This window comes from Mobula hypostoma, chromosome 17 (genome assembly GCF_963921235.1).
Source record: "Mobula hypostoma chromosome 17, sMobHyp1.1, whole genome shotgun sequence".
NCBI lineage: Eukaryota > Metazoa > Chordata > Chondrichthyes > Myliobatiformes > Myliobatidae > Mobula > Mobula hypostoma.
The window spans coordinates 9352592-9373114 of NC_086113.1; the positions used below are offsets into that span (position 1 = coordinate 9352592).

General features: G+C 40.8%; 1 protein-coding gene and 1 long non-coding RNA gene across 5 annotated transcripts in view; one reads left to right on the forward strand and one right to left on the reverse strand.

The window, feature by feature from the left end:
• The window catches only part of LOC134357829 (uncharacterized), a 96770-nt gene that overhangs the window by 56691 nt on the left and 19556 nt on the right, over window positions 1-20523 (forward strand). Inside the window, exon 4 of the long non-coding RNA XR_010020735.1 lies at window positions 17924-18015. This is a non-coding gene — a long non-coding RNA (uncharacterized LOC134357829). The remainder of the gene's footprint in view (window positions 1-17923; window positions 18016-20523) is intronic.
• creb5b (cAMP responsive element binding protein 5b) overlaps window positions 1-20523 on the reverse strand; it is a 371769-nt gene that overhangs the window by 48512 nt on the left and 302734 nt on the right. The window lies entirely within an intron of this gene.

Here is a 20523-nt window from a genome sequence, read left to right on the forward strand (position 1 = left end):
GCTACACTGATTGAATACAGGAATCTTATCTCAGCATCTTCACAATTAAGCAAAATTAAGCTAATTTAAATTAAACTAATACTAGAGGGCATAATTTTATAGTGATCGGAGGAAAGTGTAGGGGAATGTCGGAGGTAAGGGGCAGATGGAATATAGTTTACAGAAGTGTATAATCATGCACTTTGGTAGAAGTGCTGTAGTATTCTGTAACTATTAATTCTGTATAATTTCATTAATATTCCTAAACCTCAGCCTTTATTCCATACAGTATGAAAACTACATCAGAAAAGTAAAGATACTAGATGGCTTTGTCTAGAATGTATTGACATGAAATTGTATTGCTTATAGCATAAATCTTCTGAAAATCTTATTTAAATGCCACACTTTCTTCTCAAGCAACTGTTCCACGGTATGCCCACATTATTGTTCAATCGGAAGCTCTAGAACAAATTTCTTACTTTTCAAAGTTCTTATCTTTCACTGTTTCTGTAATTATGTTGTACATTACTGTCCAATAGTCTTAGGCACATGTGTATTGCTAGGGTGCCTAAGACTTTTGCACAGTATGATATTTATTAACATGGAGTGGATGGCGAGTTTGTCAATCTGGCGGGAGCAAAGGATGTCGGGAATGGTGAGAATGGAGCACCACAGGAGGGGTGTGGGACAGGTGGCAGAGAAGGAGTACTAGGGGATAGTGGGGGGGCATATGGGTGCAGCCCTGAGATGCCAGGCAAGGTCATTTGATTCCAAACAATTGATTTACTGATCACTACAGACTGTCTCTCTGGTGCTTCCTGCTCCCTCCCCTTTCCCTTGCCCCTTTTCCCAAACATGATTCCCCTCTCCCTGACCCCTTCCCACTCTCAGTCCACAATAGAGACCCAGATGAGAATCAGGTTTATCATCACTCACATATATCATGAAATTTGTTTGTTTTCTTGTGACAGCAGTACAGTGCAATACATAAAATTACTACAGTACTGTGTGAATGTCTTAGGCTCCTTAGCTACATGTATGTGCCCGAAACTTTTGCAGTCTTGTACGTTTGTTATTCTCCCTGCTTGCCCAATTTATTTTTAAAACAGCAAAATTATGTCCACTTTGTTTCCATTTGCTTCCCTCCACCACTGACTCATTAACATTCTTTATCAATAATATATATATAAAGTTACCTTCTGCTATCATAACCCACTTCTTTCAGATAATTATAGCTATTTATTAGAAGTTTAGACTGGGCTGCGTCAATATTTGTACAGGTTGTCCCACACAGAAATAATGCATGTTGCAGTGAACCAGTTGAGTTTCAGGAGAGCGTGAGAACAGGGATCCCAGGGAGTGAAAAGCGTGCACTGCAAACATCACCTGATGAGCTAAATGCTGAAACATCCTGATTTATGTATACTCAGATGGGGGATTATTGGTATTTTACAACAGTTAGAGTACCTTTGAAATCTCAGTTGCATCCTACAAAAGGATTCAGCCCAGTACATCACGGGTAAAGCCCTCCCAACCATTGAGCACACATCTACATGAAACATTGTCATAGGAAAGCAGCATCCATCATCAGGAATTCCCCCCCCCCACCCACCCACCCACCAACCACCACCCAGGCCACGCTTTTCACTGCTGTCATCGGGTAGAAGCTACAAGAGCCTCAGGACTCGCACCATCAGGTTCAAGAACAGTTACTACCCCTCTACCATCAGGCTCTTGAACAAAAAGGGGATAACTACACTCACTTGCCCATCCAATGAAATATGCCCACAACCAATAATCTCACTTTAAGGACTCTTTATCTCATGTTCTCATTATTTATTGCTATTTACTTATATTTGCATTTACACAGTGTTGTCTTCTGCACTCTAATTGATCTTCCATTGTTCCTGTTATAGTTATTTTTCTCTAGATTTGCTGAGTATGGCCACAGGGAAGTGACTCTGAGGGTTGTATATGGTGACATATACAACCCATCACACCCTGGACATCACCTGTTCCAACTCCTTCCTTCTGGTAGGTGCTTTAGATCACTGTACGCCAGGACAAATAGGTACAAGAACAGTTTCTTTCCGTATGCCATCAGTCTTATGAACACTTGAATTTTAGTCTATTATAAACCAAGTCCACCTGTACATACACAGGTATACCTCATTGTATATAGTTCATGATTATTTGCACTATTGTTTTGTTTGCTTTTCGATTCTGTACGGCGAGAGCTCAGGGAAACCGACATCAAATTCCATGTATGTGTCCACATACTTGGCAATAATAAAGGATTCTGATTCTGATATGTACTTTGAACTTTTGAACTTTGATATAGTCGTCATAACGGCAATAGGTTTTGAGACACTGAGTTGGGAGTAATAATATAAATAAAGTAAATGGTATTTCTGAAATGTTCAGGCATCAGATTTTTTCACTGTACACATTTATATGTATTATTCAGTACATCCTTTCCCTTTGCAAAGCATTTGGCCTTTTTCTCTCACCTATGTATAGAGGAAAGATTTGTTCAAATTATGAATGTAAAAAGTGTTTACAATATCATAGAGCCAGGTGTTATTTTAGTATGAGTACTGTAATAGATAGAAATAGCAGCAAAGGAACTTTAGAAAATAGAACATACAGCACAGTACAGGCCCTGCAGCCCACGATGTTGCCCTGAACTTTTAACCTATTCAGATCAATCTAACCATTCAACACACACAAGGTGCTGGAGAAACTCAGCGGGCCAGGCAGAATTAATGGGAAATAATAAACAGTCGACGTTTTAGGCTGAGACCCTTCATCAGGACAATCTAACCATTCCTTCCTATATAGCCCTCCATTTTTCTCTCATCCATGTGCCTATCTAAGAGTCACTTAAATGTCCCTAATATTTCTGTCTAGCAGGGTGTTCCATGAAACAACCAGTCTCCGTATGAAGAACTTCCAATAAGACCATAATAAGACATAGAGCAGAATTAGGCCACTTGGCCCATTGAGTCTGCTCCACCATTCCATCATGGCTGATTTATTGTCCCTTTCAACCTGATCCTCCTGCCTTCTCTCTGTAACCTTCGATGGCCTGACTAATCAAGAACCCATCAACCTCTGATTTAAATATACTCAATGACTTGACCTCCACAACCGTCTGTGGCAATGAATTCCACAGTTTCACTACTCTGTGGCTAAAGAAGTTCCTCCTCATCTCTGTTCTAAATGGACATCCTCTGGTCCTAGACTCACCCACTATAGAAACAACCTCCCCAAATCCACTCCATCCAGACCTTTCAATATTCAGTAGGTTTCAATGAGATCCCCCCCTCATTCTCCTAAACTTCAGCAATTACAGGCCCAGAGCCATCAAGCGGTCCTTATATGTTAAACCCATTCATTCCCAGAATCATTCTCACGAACCTCTGTACCACCTCCAATGCCAGCATATTATTTCTTAGATAATGGGCATGAAACTGCTCAAAATACACCAACAGTGGTCTGACCAATGCCTTATAAAGCCTTAGCACTACCTTGTACTTACATTCTAGTCCTCTTTAAATGAATGCTAACATTGCATTTACCTTCCTTACCACAGACTCTACCTCTAAGTTAATCTTTAGGGAACCCTGCACAAGGACTCCCAAGCTCTTTTACACATCTGATATTTGAATTTTCTCCCCAAGTAGAAAATAATCTACGCCTTTATTCCTTCTACCAAAATGCATGACCATACACTCCGGTCTTCGGCCAATCTAGTTCTTACTCAACAATTAATTTGCCTAGTCTCATTGACCTGCACCCAGACAACTGTCTTCCATACCCCACCCATCAATGTACCAATCCAAATTTTTCTTAAATGTTAAAGTCAGATCCGAACCCACCTCTTCTGCTGACATGTCGTTCCACACTCTCGCTGCCCTCTGAGAGAAGTAGTACCCCTTCATGTTACCCTTAAACAGTTCATCTTTCACCCTCAACCTATGACCTCTGGTTCTTGTCTCTGCCAACCTCAGTGGAAAAAGCCTGACTGCTTTTATCCTTTAATTTTGTTTACTTCTATTAAATCTCCCCTCATCCTATGCTCCAGGGAGTGAAGTCCTAATCTATTCAACTTCCCCTGTACTCAGGTCCTCAAATTCTTGTTAGGATGATTAAGATCCATTTTTAAAATAAACAGATTAAAATTACTATTAATGCTATTCTATCTGAAAAGGATTATTTGATTTATTTTGATCAGATGTATTGGACATCAGATAAGCATGTATTGCACATATGGACAACATGTGTTCCTTAGTAACTGGTAGGCCACTATTTAGTTGAGATCTTTTGGAACAGTGAATCAATTTAGCTGTGATGAGCAACAGTTACATGTGTTCAGCTCTGTTCATTACTAAAATGTTTTGTGGATCTATCACACTCTGGAGGTCCTTCATCTCCCAATTAGCACTATGCAAACTCTAGCCACAGCTTCAGGATTCATGTCTGGAAAGTACTTCCAAACATGAAAAAACCTTAAAAATACAAACTTCATATGCAAACTTCAAGTTGCACTAGCTACACAGTCGACAGCAGAAAGGAAAAGAAGGAAATTTTTAGGAACAGAGTAGAAAGATAGGAACTGAGTATGAGTTCACAAATGAGAAAAGGCCACTTTCCATCTTCTCCACTATCAGATTTCAGAACAGACAATGAACACTACCTCACTAATGATCTTTTGAGCTCCTGTTCTCAAATGGTTGCTAATACTTAAAGATAGTCTGTGTAACTTTGTCTGCTAATTTACAAGTATGTTAAATATGATAATAGATTAAATAGGGAATTGATATCCATCTATCATTAAGGACTCTCATCATCCCTAGGACATGCCCCCTTCTCCTTACTACCATTCGGGAGAAGATACAGAAGCTTAAAGACACACATTCAACACTTTAGCAACAGCCTCTTCCTCTCCGCCATCAGATTTCTGAACGGTCAATAAACTCGTGAACACTACCTCAGTATCTTTTGGTCTCCTTTTGTACTACTACTTTAATTTTTTATACAGTACTGTGCAAATGTTTTTGGCACATATAAATAGCTAGAGTGCAAAGACTTTTGCACAGAACTGTATTTATCAATGTGGAGTGGAGAGCGAATTTGTAAATCTGGCAGGAGCAAAGGATGCTGGGAATGGCAAAGGTGAAGTGCCGTGGGCAGGGTGTGGAAGTGGTGCAGACACACCCATCTCTGAGAGACCAGGCAAGGTCACTTGATTCCAAATGACTGGTTTATTGATCATTACAGAATGTCTCTTTGGTGCTTCCCACTCCCTCCCCTCTCCCTTCCCCTTTTCTCAATCATGAATCCCCTCTCTATGTCCCTTCCCGCTCTCATTCCACAACAGAATCAGGTTTATCATGATTTTTTTTGCGGCAGCAGTACAATGCTATACATAAATTTACTTCAGTACTGTGTAAAAGTCTTAGGCACCTTAGCTATACATACATACACACACACACACACATACATACATATATGTGCCAAAGACTTTTTGCACAGTACTGCAGGTATTTATTATTTCAATTTATAATATAGCATTGTACTACTGTGCAAAACAACACATTTCATGACATGTCAAGAATCATAAACCTGATTCTGATATGTGCACATCTAGGTTACTACTTTGAGTAATTATACAACTTCCTTCTTGAGGTTCGATTTTGGTAGCGGCAGGTTCGATTTTGTCATTTTAAAAAAATTGGACAGGTATATGGACAGGAAAGGAATGGAGGGTTATGGGCAGAGTGCAGGTAGATGGGACTAGGTGAGAGTAAGCGTTCGGCATAGACTAGAAGGGCCGAGATGGCCTGTTTCCGTGCTATAATTGTTATATGGTTATATGGTTATTTGAATAAAAGATAGATAGTACATTTTTATTTTATTTTAAACCCTTGACATTGGCTAAGGGTGTCAGATTTCACTCTAAATTAGACAGTGAATTCAATAGAATGAATCTTCTACAATCTGTAGGCTAGTCATCGTAGACCTGTCACCTATAACACTGGGCGACAAAGGTTTTCTTTCTGAATACTTCTGGGTGTATCTTATGGATTTTGGTCTATGCTGGTGGTGTAGTGGCATCCACACCTGGACTTTGGGGCAAGAGGTCCCGGGTTCTAATCCAGCTGGCTTCTTGCTTGAGTTCCATCTGTGCTGGGTTGAGCGTTCAGTCCACATCTCAGCCTCGTAAAAAATAGACAAATGCTAAAAAAAAATGGCAAAGTTGCTGCCCGATGCGCCAAATGAGGCATTGGAAGATGGATTTTGGGCTGCTGATCATGACAATCGCCATGAAACTCCCCTATCATGTACCATTTTTTTGATATAGCGTATATTTGTTCTTTCAATTCATAATTCAAGTCAGAATAATTGATGTCAAGATTAAGGAAGGCATTTTTGTTGGTCAACAATGGCAGGCAATTCGAAGAGCTTCTACTGGGACTGGAGAAAATCGCATGGAAGGCTTTCCAGGATGTTGTTGAAAATTCTCTTGGAAACTGCAGAGCACCAAACTATGTGCAGCTGGTTGACAACAGGCTTTGAGTATACAAAATCATGAAGTGCAACATGTCACTAAAGATTCATTTTCTGTATTCCCATATAGACTTCCGCCCTGCAAATCTTGATGCTGTCAGTGATGAGCACGGTGAAAGGTTTCACCAGGACATTGCAGTCATGGAGAAATGGTATCAGGGCAACTAGAACCCATCAATGCTGGCTGATTTTTGTTGGACACACAAGATGCTGAGTTCAAATGAAAATCATCAATAAAACATTTTTACGCTAGTTGAACTATTTCCAAAGCGTCAGCACCACTATGTAATTAAATGCATTATATTCAATAAAAGCTAATTCCTTGTTTCTCCAAATTCCTACATGATACAAGTAGTCTGAATTTAGATTTGTGTTCAGCTTCAAGCGGACTATCTAAATTCAGAGGAAGCAACACTTTTGAAAAAAAATTGTTGTCCTGTGTAATAATTGCTAATGTTTACTGCTCGCTGGAATCTAGTTGTAACTGAAAGAATTATGTTGCTTGACCACATGGTCTTGCTGAAGTGCTACATAGAGATTGTGTCTCAAACAGCATAATAGAGTGAAAGAATGGGCTAGAACTAGACCTGCCCTAAAATTCTTCTGGAAGCTTTTAATAGCTGCTCTGCTTCTGGCTTTTCAGTTGTCAATGCAATTCAGTTCTTTCCAATATTTCTGAAACTCAGACATGAAAGCAGATAATGGAATGAAGCATTTTCAAAATTTCTTATGTTTCATATGTACAGGCACCTCAGTTCCTCTGCCTGCAATGAGGCACCCTCCTGTTTCAGATGTGTGGGAACAGATTTTCAACTCGCCTTGTTGGTACAAATAACAGGCATTGTGCTAGTCCATCCATTATCCCAACAGGTGACACAGTGGCATAGCAATTAGGAAAAATGCTTTACAGCACCTGCGATTGGAAGTTCAATCCCCACCCTTGTCTGTAAGGATTTTGTAAATTCTCCCCATGACCGCATAGATTTCATCTGGGTGCTCCGGTTTCCTCCCACATTCCAAAGACGTACAACTAGGATTAGGGTTAACAAATTATGGGCAAGCTATGTTGGTGCTGGAAGCATATATTTTCACTGTATGCTTTGATGTACTTGGCGGCAAATAAAGCTAATCTTTATCTTTATAATATTCCCCTTCTGTATCTGAAAGGAACTCAAATATGCACTTGCTAGTATTATTTTACATTCCTGTAGAAACACTTGCAAACTATTTTATATGCTCTGCTGATTGACATAAGTGGAACCAACTGTCTTCCTTTTGAAATCATTGATTGTCTTCCCTGCTTCCACTCTTCTCATTAGCAAGGAGATCTAGGTCATTATCACTCACCGCACAGAGAATTTCCTCCTCACATCCCATTTATATCACCAGCTCACAATCTTCACTTTGTGCTTTCCAGTCCTTGTAACATCAGCTAACAGCAGCCACTTTGCTCAGTCTTTACAAACCTGTCTTAATCAACTCCCCATGTTTCCTAGAATGGGAAAGTCTGGGACTAGAGGGCACAGCCTCAGAACACATGGACGTCTCTTTAGAATAGAAATGAGGATGAATTTCTTTGGCCAAACTGTGGCGAATTTGTGGAATTCATTCACTTCTTGCTACTACCATCAGGCAGGGGGTACAGATGCTTTAGGCTCCACATCACCAGGTTCAGGAGAGACGGCTGTGGAGGCCAAATCATTGGCTATATTTAAAGTGGTGGATGATATGTTCTTTAATAATAAGGGCGTCAAAAGGTATGGAGGGGAGAATTGGCTTGAGAGGGATAATAAATCAGCCATGATGGAATAGCACAGTAGGCTTAATGGGCTGAATGGCCAAAATCTGCTCCCATGTCGTATCATCTCCTAATCTCCACACTTCTTTTCTGATTAATATCCCTTATATCTGGAATTCTGCTGCTAAATCCCCTTTGTATCATTGAAAATTCTTTTCATCCTTCATAATATGTAGACCTAGAGCAGGACACAACACCCCAACCTTTACCAATCATCACAATCATGGCCACGCTCTCTTCTTACTACTACCGTCGGCAGGAGGGACAGGAGCTTTAGGTCCCACACCACTAGGTTCAGGAAAAGTAATTACCTTACAACCATCAGGCTCCTGAACCAGCAAAGATAATTTCATTCACCATTCCTCTGAACTGATTCTACGACCTACAGACTCACTGTCAAGGACTCTTTACAACTCATGTTCTCAGTATTATTTTTATTTGTATAGGTTCTCTTCTTCTACACACTGGTTGTTAGTGAGTCTTTATTTATGTGTACTTTATCATAAATTCTATTGTATTTCTTCAATTTTCTGAAACTGTCTGCAAAAAAGTTGAATCTTAAGGTAACAAGTCATAAACACGAGATGCTGCAGATGCTGAAAAACCAGAGTAACACAGACAAAATGCTGGACGAACACAGCAGGTCAGGTAGCGTCTATGGAGAGGAATAAAGAGCCGACATTTCGGGCCGAGACCCTTCATCAGGGTCTCTCATCAATTTTAAATTAATAGATGGTGACATAAATGTGCTTTGATAATAAATTTACTCTATTATATAAAGAATCACCATAATTTGGATATCTTTGGACTCAAACCTAGAAGGGAAATTTAATACCACATAAAGACACAAAAATATATTCATTCACAGGACACGAGGAAATCTGCAGATGCTGGAAATTCAAGCAACACACACAAAATGCTGGTGGAAGGCAGCAGGCCAGGCAGCATCTATAGGGAGAGGTACAGTCGATGTTTCAGGCCGAGACCCTGTAGTCCTGACAAAGGGTCTCGGCCCAAAACGTTGACTGTACCTCTTCCTATAGATGCTGTCTGGCCTGCTGCGTTCCACCAGCATTTTGTGTGTGTTGCTTTCATTCACAGGACATTTTTGAATGCTTTAAAGCAAATTTTAAAAAAAGTAAAGGTGGCTCCAGAACAGCCTTTGTTGTAATGATTTTGTTAAGGGTGTTTTTAAAATGGGATATCGCTTCATCTGAAGATCCCAGATGCTTTGCTGACCGCTTTCCCAGTATGCATGTGTTAAATTACCCAGAGGAAATTTGGTTCCACTTAAGTCAGTGGAATTGAATTTCAGAGCCGTAGTTCAATTTGCATTCATTTTCAGGTGGATTTACTGAAAATGAGAAAAAGCAAGGAAAGAATGAATAACAGATGATTTGAGTTACACTGTCAACAGATCAGAAATGAAAATAACCAGAAAAAATTCCATTGTTCCTGAAAACAGTGAGGATATTGACTGCTTAATTATCCATGCAATTGTTAATTAACATCATAGTGTTGCCGACTTCTTTAGGCAACTAGAGCTCTTCCCATCACAGAAGCAATATGCATTTTTAATCTCTCCCTCTCCTAGTGTAGAGTGCTCTCCTGCTTCAAATTATCCACCATTGTCCCTGTACCAAAAAAGACCCAGGCTACATGCCTGAACGACTGGTGTCCTGTTGCACTCACCTCAATAATAAGCAAATGCTTTGAGAGGCTGGTCAAGGATTACATCTGCAGCTTGCTACCACCCAGACTGGACCCCCTAGAATTCGCCTACAAACACAACTGATCGACAGATGACGCAATAGCCACTGCTCTACATACCGTTCTTACACATCTGGAGAAGGACGATGCTTATGTGAGAATGCTGTTCTTGCTCTACAGTTCAGCATTCAACACCATAGTTCCATCCAGGCTCGACAAGAAGCTCAGAGACTTGGCCTTGAACCTGCCTTGTGCAGCTGGATCCTGGACTTCCTGTCAGATCATCAGCAGGTGGCAAAAGCGGGCTCCCTCACATCCACCCCTCTGACTCTCAATAGAGGAGCCCCTCAGGGTTGTGTACTAAGTTCCCTCCTGTACTCGCTGTATACCTCTGACTATGTCACCACCCACAGCTCTAATCTGTGAATTAAATTTGCTGATGACACTACATTGATTGGCCTATCTCAAACAATAAGAAGGTGGCCTACAGGGAAGAAGTCACCTCTCTGACACAGTGTTGTCAAGAAAACAACCTCTCCCTCAATATCGCAAAAACAAAGGAGCTGGTTGTGGATTACAGGAGGAATGGAGATGGACTAACCCCTATTGACATCAATGGATCTGGAGTTGAGAGGGTAAACAGCGTTAGGTTCCTTGGCATCCACATCACCGAAGACCTCACATGGTCTGTACACACCAGCTATGTGGTGAAAAAGGCACAACAGCACCTCTTTCACCTTAGACGGTTGAGGAAGTTTGGTATGGATCCCCAAATCCTAAGAACTTTCTACAGGGGCACATTTGAGAGCATCCTGACTGGCTGCATCACTGCCTGGTATGGGAACTGTACTTCCCTTAATCGCAGGACTCTTCAGAGAGTGGTGTGGACAGCCCAGAGCATCTCTAGTTGTGAACTTCCCATGATTCAGGACATTTACAAGGACTGGTGTGTAAAAGCGGCCCGTAGGATCTTGGGGACCCAAGTCGCCCCAAACACAATCTATTCCAGCTGCTACCATCCGGGAAACGGTACCGCAGCATAAAATCCAGGACCAACAGGCTCCGGGACAGCTTTTTCCACCAGACCATCAGACTGATTAACTCATGCTGATTTAAGTGTATTCTATGTTACATTGACTGTTCTATTTATTATAAATTACTATGATTGCACATTGCACATTTCGACAGAGACGTAACATAAAGATTTTTACTCCTCATGTATGTGAAGGATGTAAGAAATGAAGTTAATTCAATTCAATTCAATTCAAAGGTGTTCCACACACCCACCACTCTCTGTGTGAAGAACATCCACATCCTTCTTATAATGAGGTGATCAGAACTGAGCACAATATTCCAAGTATCATCTGCCCAGAGTTTTATAGAGTTGCAACATCATCTTGTGTCTATTAAACACAATCTCCGATGAATGACGACAAACACACCGTACACTTTCTTAACCACAATTCAAGAGATTCTACAGATGCTAGAAATTCAAAGTAACACACACAAAATTCTGGAGGAATTTAGCAGGACAGGCAGCATCTATGGAAAGGAATAAAGATGATGTTTAGGGCCGTGTCCCTTCATCCTAACCACTCCATCAACTTGTGCGGCAACTTTGAGGGATCTATACACATGGATCCCAAGATTCCTCAAGGACTTCGCTTTGAATCGTTCACTTTGACCAATCGTTCAGTCATCCTTTCTAACATGGCTCAGAGTCTATTACCATCTGGACATATTTTATATTAACGACTCTCTATAAATGTATTTTTTTAGCAAAGCATACAACCACTTCTAATTTCATTAGGGATACCTGAACATAAATGTTTAGTGTCAATAATGATGTCAGGAAAAATGATAACCGACCATTCAGGGAATACACGTTCATTCCAGCAACAATCCCCAAAACACAAAGCAGCATGAGCTTATAAATTCATATAGTACTACAGCCCTTATCAGGTCAGGTTATAATAAATTCCTCAACAAGCAACATGTCATCATATGCAATTTACTGACATACTCAGGGATACCACACACTTCAGCAGTCAATCAGCCTTTTTCCTTCAGAGTGTTGAGTAACAGTGTGATCGCTGCAGTCTAGAAATGTAATAATATATTATCAAAATGGCAAATAAGACTGTCTCATGGCTGGTTGGCTGGAACGTCTCCAAATAAAATAGTAGACACTTAATTTTTCCACAAGCGAGGTTACAGCAGTGGGTGATAATTTATCGCACATTTTGATAGTGTGCCAGCTGGCTCTAGTCAGAGCTGTTTATTAATTGAATCATACAATTTGTTTATCAGTGGAGGCCACATTCTTGAGTCACAGGCCAAGCCCAGCTAGTTCCACTCAGTCTGCTGCTGTGCTCTGAGGTCTTGTGTGAAAACTGCAAGCACCAGAGTTAATTTATATGGTAGACACACACACACCAATTGGGAACAAACACCTGAAACTCCAAAAACTGGGCTGTGATCCCTCCCTGTGTAACTGGATCCACCATTTCCTCACTTGCAGACCGCAGTCTGTATGGACTGGCAACAACATCTCCTCCACAATCATCGTCAGCACAGGTGCACCCTGCTCTACTTGCTTTACACCCACAGCTCCAATGATGCCAGATTTTAAGTTTTCTGATGACATTTTTGTTGACCATATCTGTCAGCACGATGTTATCACAGCTCGGGGTATCAGAGTTCGGAGTTCAATCCTGGTGGCGTCTGCAAGGAATCTGTACATCCTCCCTGTGGAATTTGTGGGCTTTCCCTGGGCACTCTGGTTTCCTCCCACAGTCCAAAGACATGCTGGGTAGGTTAATTGGTCATTGTAAATTGTCCTGTGATTAGAGTTAGGATTAAATCAGTGATGTTGGCAGTTGCTGTGGCGGCACTGCCAGAACGGCCTATTCCGCCAGAAGAGCCTATTCCATAACCCTATGGCTCTAACAAAATGAATCTTAAGTTAGTAGATGGTGACATATGTGTACACTGATAATAAACTTATTTTGACTTTGACTTTCATGCATTCTAGATTTCCTCAGTGGCTTTAGCTTTTCAAAGATGAAAGCTTCAGCTGTTGGGGAGAACAAGTTTCTTGAGGCCTTCCCATGCCTCCGTAACCTCAGCAGAAATCTTGTTGACATGAGTCACTGGGTTCTCCACCGACACCGGGCCAAAATACTGCAAAACAGCCCTGAGAAAATTCACGCACAAGAGTTCAGAATCATTTTGAGTTCAATCCATGAGATATGTAGGTCATAACTTCAAGTTTATTCATGTAGGAAAGAAAAATTTCAAACAAAGTTATAAATGGCAAAAATGATGCATTCTATAAACTAAATACTTAAAATGCTGGAAATGCAAAATAAAATAAAAATGTGCTGGCAATGTCAAGTAGCATTTGTGGACAGAGAAAGAGAGATAACATTTCACATGATGACTTTTCACCAGAACTGAAGCAATGTTGTGTTACACTGATTATCGAGTGACCTGTATCAGAACCAGAATTTCAGAATCAGGTTTAACATCATTAACAAATGTCGTGAAATCTGTTGTTGTGTGTCTTCAGGCTCCTGCACCTCCTCCCTGAGGGTTGAATAGCCTTTTATACAAGCTGGAAGCTCAGAGGTCGCAGATGCACGCATCTCTGGACACAGCACAGGTCATTAATAGTTCGAACAGGCCACGATCTACATGGCATATTGACCCAGCAGTGACAACTGTCTCACAGTACTTTTGTACTGACTGGGATTGATCAGCAAGTGGTTAAATTAGTGTGTGATTAGAATCATAATGAAACCAGTCAAGTCTCCTATTCCCAGAGCACATAGGAAAATTGATTGGGATATACGATTTTACAATATTCACAGATTTTTATTTTAAAGTACAAACTATCATATTATTATGATTTGGACTTGCCTACTCTGAATTTTAGTCAAGCCCTCTGCACTACTAGGTGCGTAGGCTGTTTAAATCTTGGGCAGCACTGTATAAAGACAATTATTCTGTAGCCAAGAGGTATAATGTTCTAAATGATACAACAGATATATAGTTAAAAGCTTATCCTAGAGTAAAACATCATGCTGAAGTAACATATGTGGATTAGCTTTGGAACTGGCAAATGAGGGTGTAGTTTGAAGCCAGGGATTGTATTCCTGTCAGATATTAAAGACAACAGCCACAAACAGTGTGCATTTCTCCTGTAACACATACCAGAAAAGAGGCAAAGATCACAATTTTTGTACAACATCTATTTCGAGATAAGCAGACCGCCCCTCTTGAAAGATACTGGAACATTGAAGATATGGTGTTTTAGAACAAACTTTGTTCATGACTCACAAAAGTTGCTGGTGAACGCAGCAGGCCAGGCAGCATCTCTAGGAAGAGGTGCAGTCGACGTTTCAGGCCGAGACCCTTCGTCCTGAATAATAATTATAATCAAGAAAATACATAGTAGAAGAATATGTGGTATGTGTAGAACAGTACAGCATAAGTCCTGTCAAGAAAATACATAGTAGAAGAATATGTGGTATGTGTAGAACAGTACAGCATAAGTCCTGACGAAGGGTCTCGGCTTGAAACGTCGACTGTACCTCTTCCTAGAGATGCTGCCTGGCCTGCTGCATTCACCAGCAACTTCTGTGTGTGTTGCTTGAATTTCCAGCATCTGCAGAATTCCTGTTGTTTTTGTTCATGACTGATCAATTCCATCTCTCTCTCATACCATTAAATATGAACTTTCACCATCTCAATGTTATATTTGACTCAGAGATAAGCTTCTGACTGAGTATCCATTCATCAACAACTCCAGCTTCAAAATCTGCATCAGGAGTTACCTACCACATGACTCTTGTCCTTGGTTTCACCTCTTCCAGACAGGATTTTTCCAGCGATCTTCTCGCTGTCCTCCTACCTTGAGTACCCTATCAACTTGATTTATCTCTATTCCACTTGTTGGAAATCCAGTTCACTTCTCACGATAGTATGCTTTGGACAACATTCACCGTGCTTCCTCAGGTAAATGCAACCACTGACGGAATCTCCTGGATTTCAATATTTAAAATTTTATTTCATCGAGATACAGCATGGAACAGCCCCTCAAACTGCACAGCCCAGAACACCCAATCTAACCCTAGCCTAATAATGGGACAATTTACAATGACCAATCAACCTATCAACTAATATGTCCTTGGACTGTGAGAGGAAACCAGAGTACCCGGAGGAAACCCACATGATCATGGGGACAAGGTACAAACTCGTTACAGGCAGTGATGGGAATTGAATCCAGGTCATCCATACTGTTAAGCATTGTACTAACCACTGCGCTCCCATGCCACCCTATTTGCATATTTGTATTTGAAGGTATGGAAAGTTCTGCCAGGTTTGTAGATAAGGTGGTGAAGAATAGGGCGTATGGCATTCTTGCCTTCGTTTGTCAGGGCATAAAATTCAGGAAGTCCTGTTGTAGCTGTACAAAACTTTGGTTAGACTGTATCTGGAGCACTGTATTCAGTTCAGGAAGGACATAGATGTGCAGAGAAGGTTCACTGTCCGGATTAGAGAGCATTAATTAGCACTGGGAGGTTGTACAGATCTTTTCAGTGATAGTCGGGGTCTTTGTCCCAGAGTAGAAATGTTGAATACTCAGAAACAGTTACTTTCCCCAAGCACCTCCACCCACTAACTCACCCATCACCACCACTTTATAATTTCCTGTCAGGGTTGCCTTGTGTACAAACACTCCTGTGCCTAATCTCACTTTCTGTATGGACATATAATCAATCTAAGTATATAAGCTATCTTGTGTATTTATACTTATTGTGTTTTCTTTTATTGAAGGGTGCTGGGATAGATATATATCTCTGTCAAAGGAGGTGTAAGGTGCTCCTTCTCCCTGCTAACTTGCAGGACACCCTTGGGCAAGGTGTAACACTGTTTAGCCCCCCCAATCAGGGTTACATGAAGCCGTGGGAGCACGTGGTGGATAGTCGTAAGAGCACCTGGTGCAAATCACATGTCACTGACACCAGGCAGACAATCTCTGAAGAGTATTGATAATGGCTGGGGTCACCCATCTGGTAAAGACACTGCCCAGAAGAAGGCAATGGCAAACCACTTCTACAGAAAAATTTGCCAAGAAGAATCATGATCATGAGAAGACCATGATTGCCTATATTATACGACATGACTCACAATGATGATGATGATTTCTGTGTCCTTTATCTCACTGTGTATATTTTTTGTGCTGCGTTCGATTGAGAGTAACAATTATTTTGTTCTCTTTGGAAATGACTTGAAACAATCTTGAATCTTGAATCTAAAGGGAGTTACTTTAAGGTGTGGAGATGCAAGTTTAAAGGAGTTGTGCAGGGTAAGATTTTTTGTAGTGGTAGATGCCTGGGAGGTGTAGCTAGAGTTGGTGGTAAAAGCAAATATAATTGTGGCTTTTAACAAGTTTTCAAAAAGGCACATTAACATGTGGAGAATATAGAGACATTGTAAAACATGCAAATCTACCTTTCATATTTCATTTTTAAGAACACAAGCATGGACACCTTTGCAACTTCTGAATCTATAAAATGTTTTAGCAAATAACTATTTAAAACTTATTAAAAATCAATGAACAGAAACCAAGAATTTTGAGGTCAGTCACTGTGAAACTGAGTGAACAGGGGAACAGTCTCCATTTCACTCCGGAGAGATTCTGTCAACTGTCTGCGGCTTCTAGTTCCACCGTTATCAAGCCACAGGAAAATGTGCTGGAATTTCAGTCTGAATGCATGTGAAGGATCATTTTAAACACATATTATGCAGAAAACTATGCATCAATAAATGAGGGAGATGGTCACCTACTTCAAAGACTCATTCTGCCAACCAACCTAATCTCAAACACCTCCCTGAATACAGCTCTGCAGGGCAGAGTTTGCTCTAAACATATTCAAAGTTCGAAGTAAATTTATTATCAAAGTACGTATATATCCCTATATATTACCCAGAGATTCATTTTCTTACAGGAAAATAAAGAAATACGATAAACAGAAATAAAGACTGACAAACAGCCAAGGTGAAAATTGTACACATAAAATTTATATGAGTTACAATCACATATCATTCAGAAACATAAATTGAATAAGAAAGTATTCATTACAAATATTCTCCGGTAGTTTTCTATGCTTATCAGCCTGTTCAAATTCCTTAAGAACAATGATTTTTTTCTTGTTCCAAAACAAAGAATACATATTGAACAGGCTTATGTAATGCAACCTGAAATTACCACTATAAATCAATCGTTTCTTTTCCCTGGATGAGGCTTTCACTGAAACAGTCTCCTGAGTATGGACATGCCATCTGCCGTGAATCTACTGATCTCCACCTTGAGGCTAATTATCACCATTAACTTTCAGATTCAATGCATTAATTACTCTGATCAGATACTCCGCTGCTCTCCTTCTTTGGGGAGGTGATATGCAACTTCCCTCGGCTATAATTTGGTTTACTGGAGGTTATAAATGCTATTAATTTTTACTTCATCAAGCAGATCATTGACGTGCATCTGTGGCAGCTTCGTAGTAGGATTAATGGAAGAAGTGTCTTCAGCACACTAAAGACGAGCTCTGTAAATATTCAAACTGGAACCCAGTTGACTTTCAAACCACTCAAAAAGTTTAAAATCTAATTACAAGAAATTCTAAGTTTTAATGCAACCTCCATTTTTATAATTCTGCCATTTAGCCTCCTTTTATATCCTTTTCCATTAATAAATTAGGCATAAATATGAAGTCAAGTAAAAAGAATTGGAATCATTTGCTTTGTTAGGCAACTTTGCTTAATCGCCATTTCCATTCCAACATGTCTGTCCAGGGGTTCCTGTCCTGCAACCATGAGGCCATTCGCAGGACCGAGGAGCAACACCTCCAACCAGATGGCATCAACATCTACTTCTCACACTTACGGTAATTTTCCCCCTTCCCCTTCCCTCTTCTTACATTCCCCATTCTGGCTCCTCTCTTACCTCCTCACCTGCCTATTACCTCCTCCTGGTGCCCCTACCACTTCCTGTTCTCCCATGGTGCACTCTCCTCTCCCGTCAGATTGCTTCTTCTTCAGCCATTTACCTTTCCCGCCTATCACCACCCTGCTTCTCACTTCATCCCATTTCCTCCCCTTACCTGCTGGCTTTTGCTCCTTCCTCTCACCCCCTCCCCACCCCTACCTTCTTATTCTGGCTTCCTCCCCCTTCCTTTCCAGTCCTGATGAAGGGTTTCGGCCTGAAATGTCAGCTCTTTGTTTCTTTCCATGGATGTGGCCTGACCTGCTGAGTTCCTCCAGCATTTTGTGTGCGTTACTTTGGACTTCCAGCATCCGCGGAATCTCTTGCATTTATGAACTGGAACTGGGATGTGAAGGTTCATTTTTTGAAAAGATGCAGATTGGTATCTCATCCCCCAACAAAGTGGGGAAATCTACCCTACTTTCCAAAAAATAACACTGATTAAATTTGCAGTTGGAAGATGAAAATTTCTCTGGGCAGTCAAGAACATTTAGTTTAACAAAAGCAGCTTTCTATGTTGTAGACCGTTACTTCTCAAGTCAGCTTGAGCTATGTGCCAACTGCCGTCAGGAGAGTGAATGTGCAGTGTTTGAGCCAGCTCCCAGACGCCTCAGAAAGCAGGGAGGTGACAACTCCCTTTTGGGTACTTTCTGCTTCCCACAAGGAAACACCTCAACGTTCAAAGTAAATTTACTACCAAAGTATGCATATATCACCATCTACAACCCTGAGGTTCATTTTTTTGCAGGCATTTCTTGTAGAACAAAGAAATACAACAGGATGAATGGAAAACTACACACAAATGCTGATAGCCAATCTATAAAAGAAGGTAAATTGTGCTAAGTAAATAAATATATACATACATACATACATACATACTGAGAATGAGTTGCAGAGTCCTTGAAAGTGAGTCGACAGGTAATGGTCAGTGATTTGTTCAGTGCTGAGGTGAGTGAAGTTATCCACACTGGTTCAGGAGCCTGGTGGTTGAAAGATAACAACTTCCTGAACCTGGAGTCTGATCTAATGTTCCTGTACCTCCTTCCTGATGATGGCAGTGAGAAGACAGCATGGTCTGGATGGTGGATGATGGATCCTGCTTTATTGTAGCAGTGCTCCTTGTAGATGTGTTCTGTTTTGTCTTCTTCTAGGACCTCCCTCAAGGACAAGCAACTGAGTGTTGATGCTCAGTTTACTCACTCCATGATATTGTTATGAAACTTTGCATTTCCAATATTTGTTTGGGGGGGGGTTTACCTCCCAGTTGCCTTTGCAAATTAACTTCTACTCGTGACACTATTCACATAACTATGAGATTTTAAAAAATAACCTGCTCAAAGAATATTGCCAGTTTAAAGGATCCATAAACACAACAGATTCTGCAGATGCTGGAAATCTTGAGCAATGCAAACAAAATGCTGGAGGAACTCAGAAATCCATCTTCCGATCCCCAATCATAATCTTGTCTTCTCTACAGTCACAATGAGACATCCTCAGTTCATATTTCATCTGAGTAGCTTCCAATCTGATGGCATGAACATCAATTTCTCTAACTTTCAGTAACTTCTCCCCCTCCCTCTTTCCCTTCTTCTTACCTGCTCATCACCTCCCTCCTCTCTTTCTCCCATGATCCACTGTCCTCTCTTAGCAGATTCGATCTTTTCCACCTATCACCATCCAGCATTCGCTTCAGTCCACCTCCCTCACCCACCCTCCTTCCTCTTTACCTGGCTTCACCTATCACCTACCAGCTTGTGCTCCTTTCCCTCTCTCCAGCTTCATATTCTGGCTTTCTTCCCCTTCCTTTCCAGTCCTGATGAAGAATTTCAGCCTGGAATACCAACTGTTTATTCTCCTCTGTAGATGCTGCTCGACTTGCTGAGTTCCTCCCGCGTTTTATGTGTATTCCTCAAGATTTCCAGCATCTGCAGAATTACTTGAGTTTATAATCTTGCTATAATTTTGATTATTTATTCTTAAGTTTATAAGTATTGTAAGTTTACATCAAAGGATGGTGCACAACGCTTTACAGCACAGGTGACCCAGGTTCAATTCCTGCTGCTGCCTGTAAGGAGTTTGTACGTTCTCTCTGTGACCGTGTGCATTTTCACTGGGTGCCCTGGTTTCCTCCCAAAGATGTACCAGTTGGCAGGTTAATTAGTCATTGTATGTTGCCCCATAATTAGGCTAGGGTTAAATCGAGGGATTGCTGGGTGGTGCAGCTCGAAGGGCCGGAAGGGCCTACCCACGCTGTATCTCAATAAATAAATAAATAAATAAATAAATAGATAGATAGAGAAGATAGGTAATAAACTACAAGAACAAGGGAATTCTAAATCCTGGGTTTTGGCTCAGGGTTACAAAATGAGTATTCTGGACCAATGCCAAACCACAGTGGGGCCTTTTACAA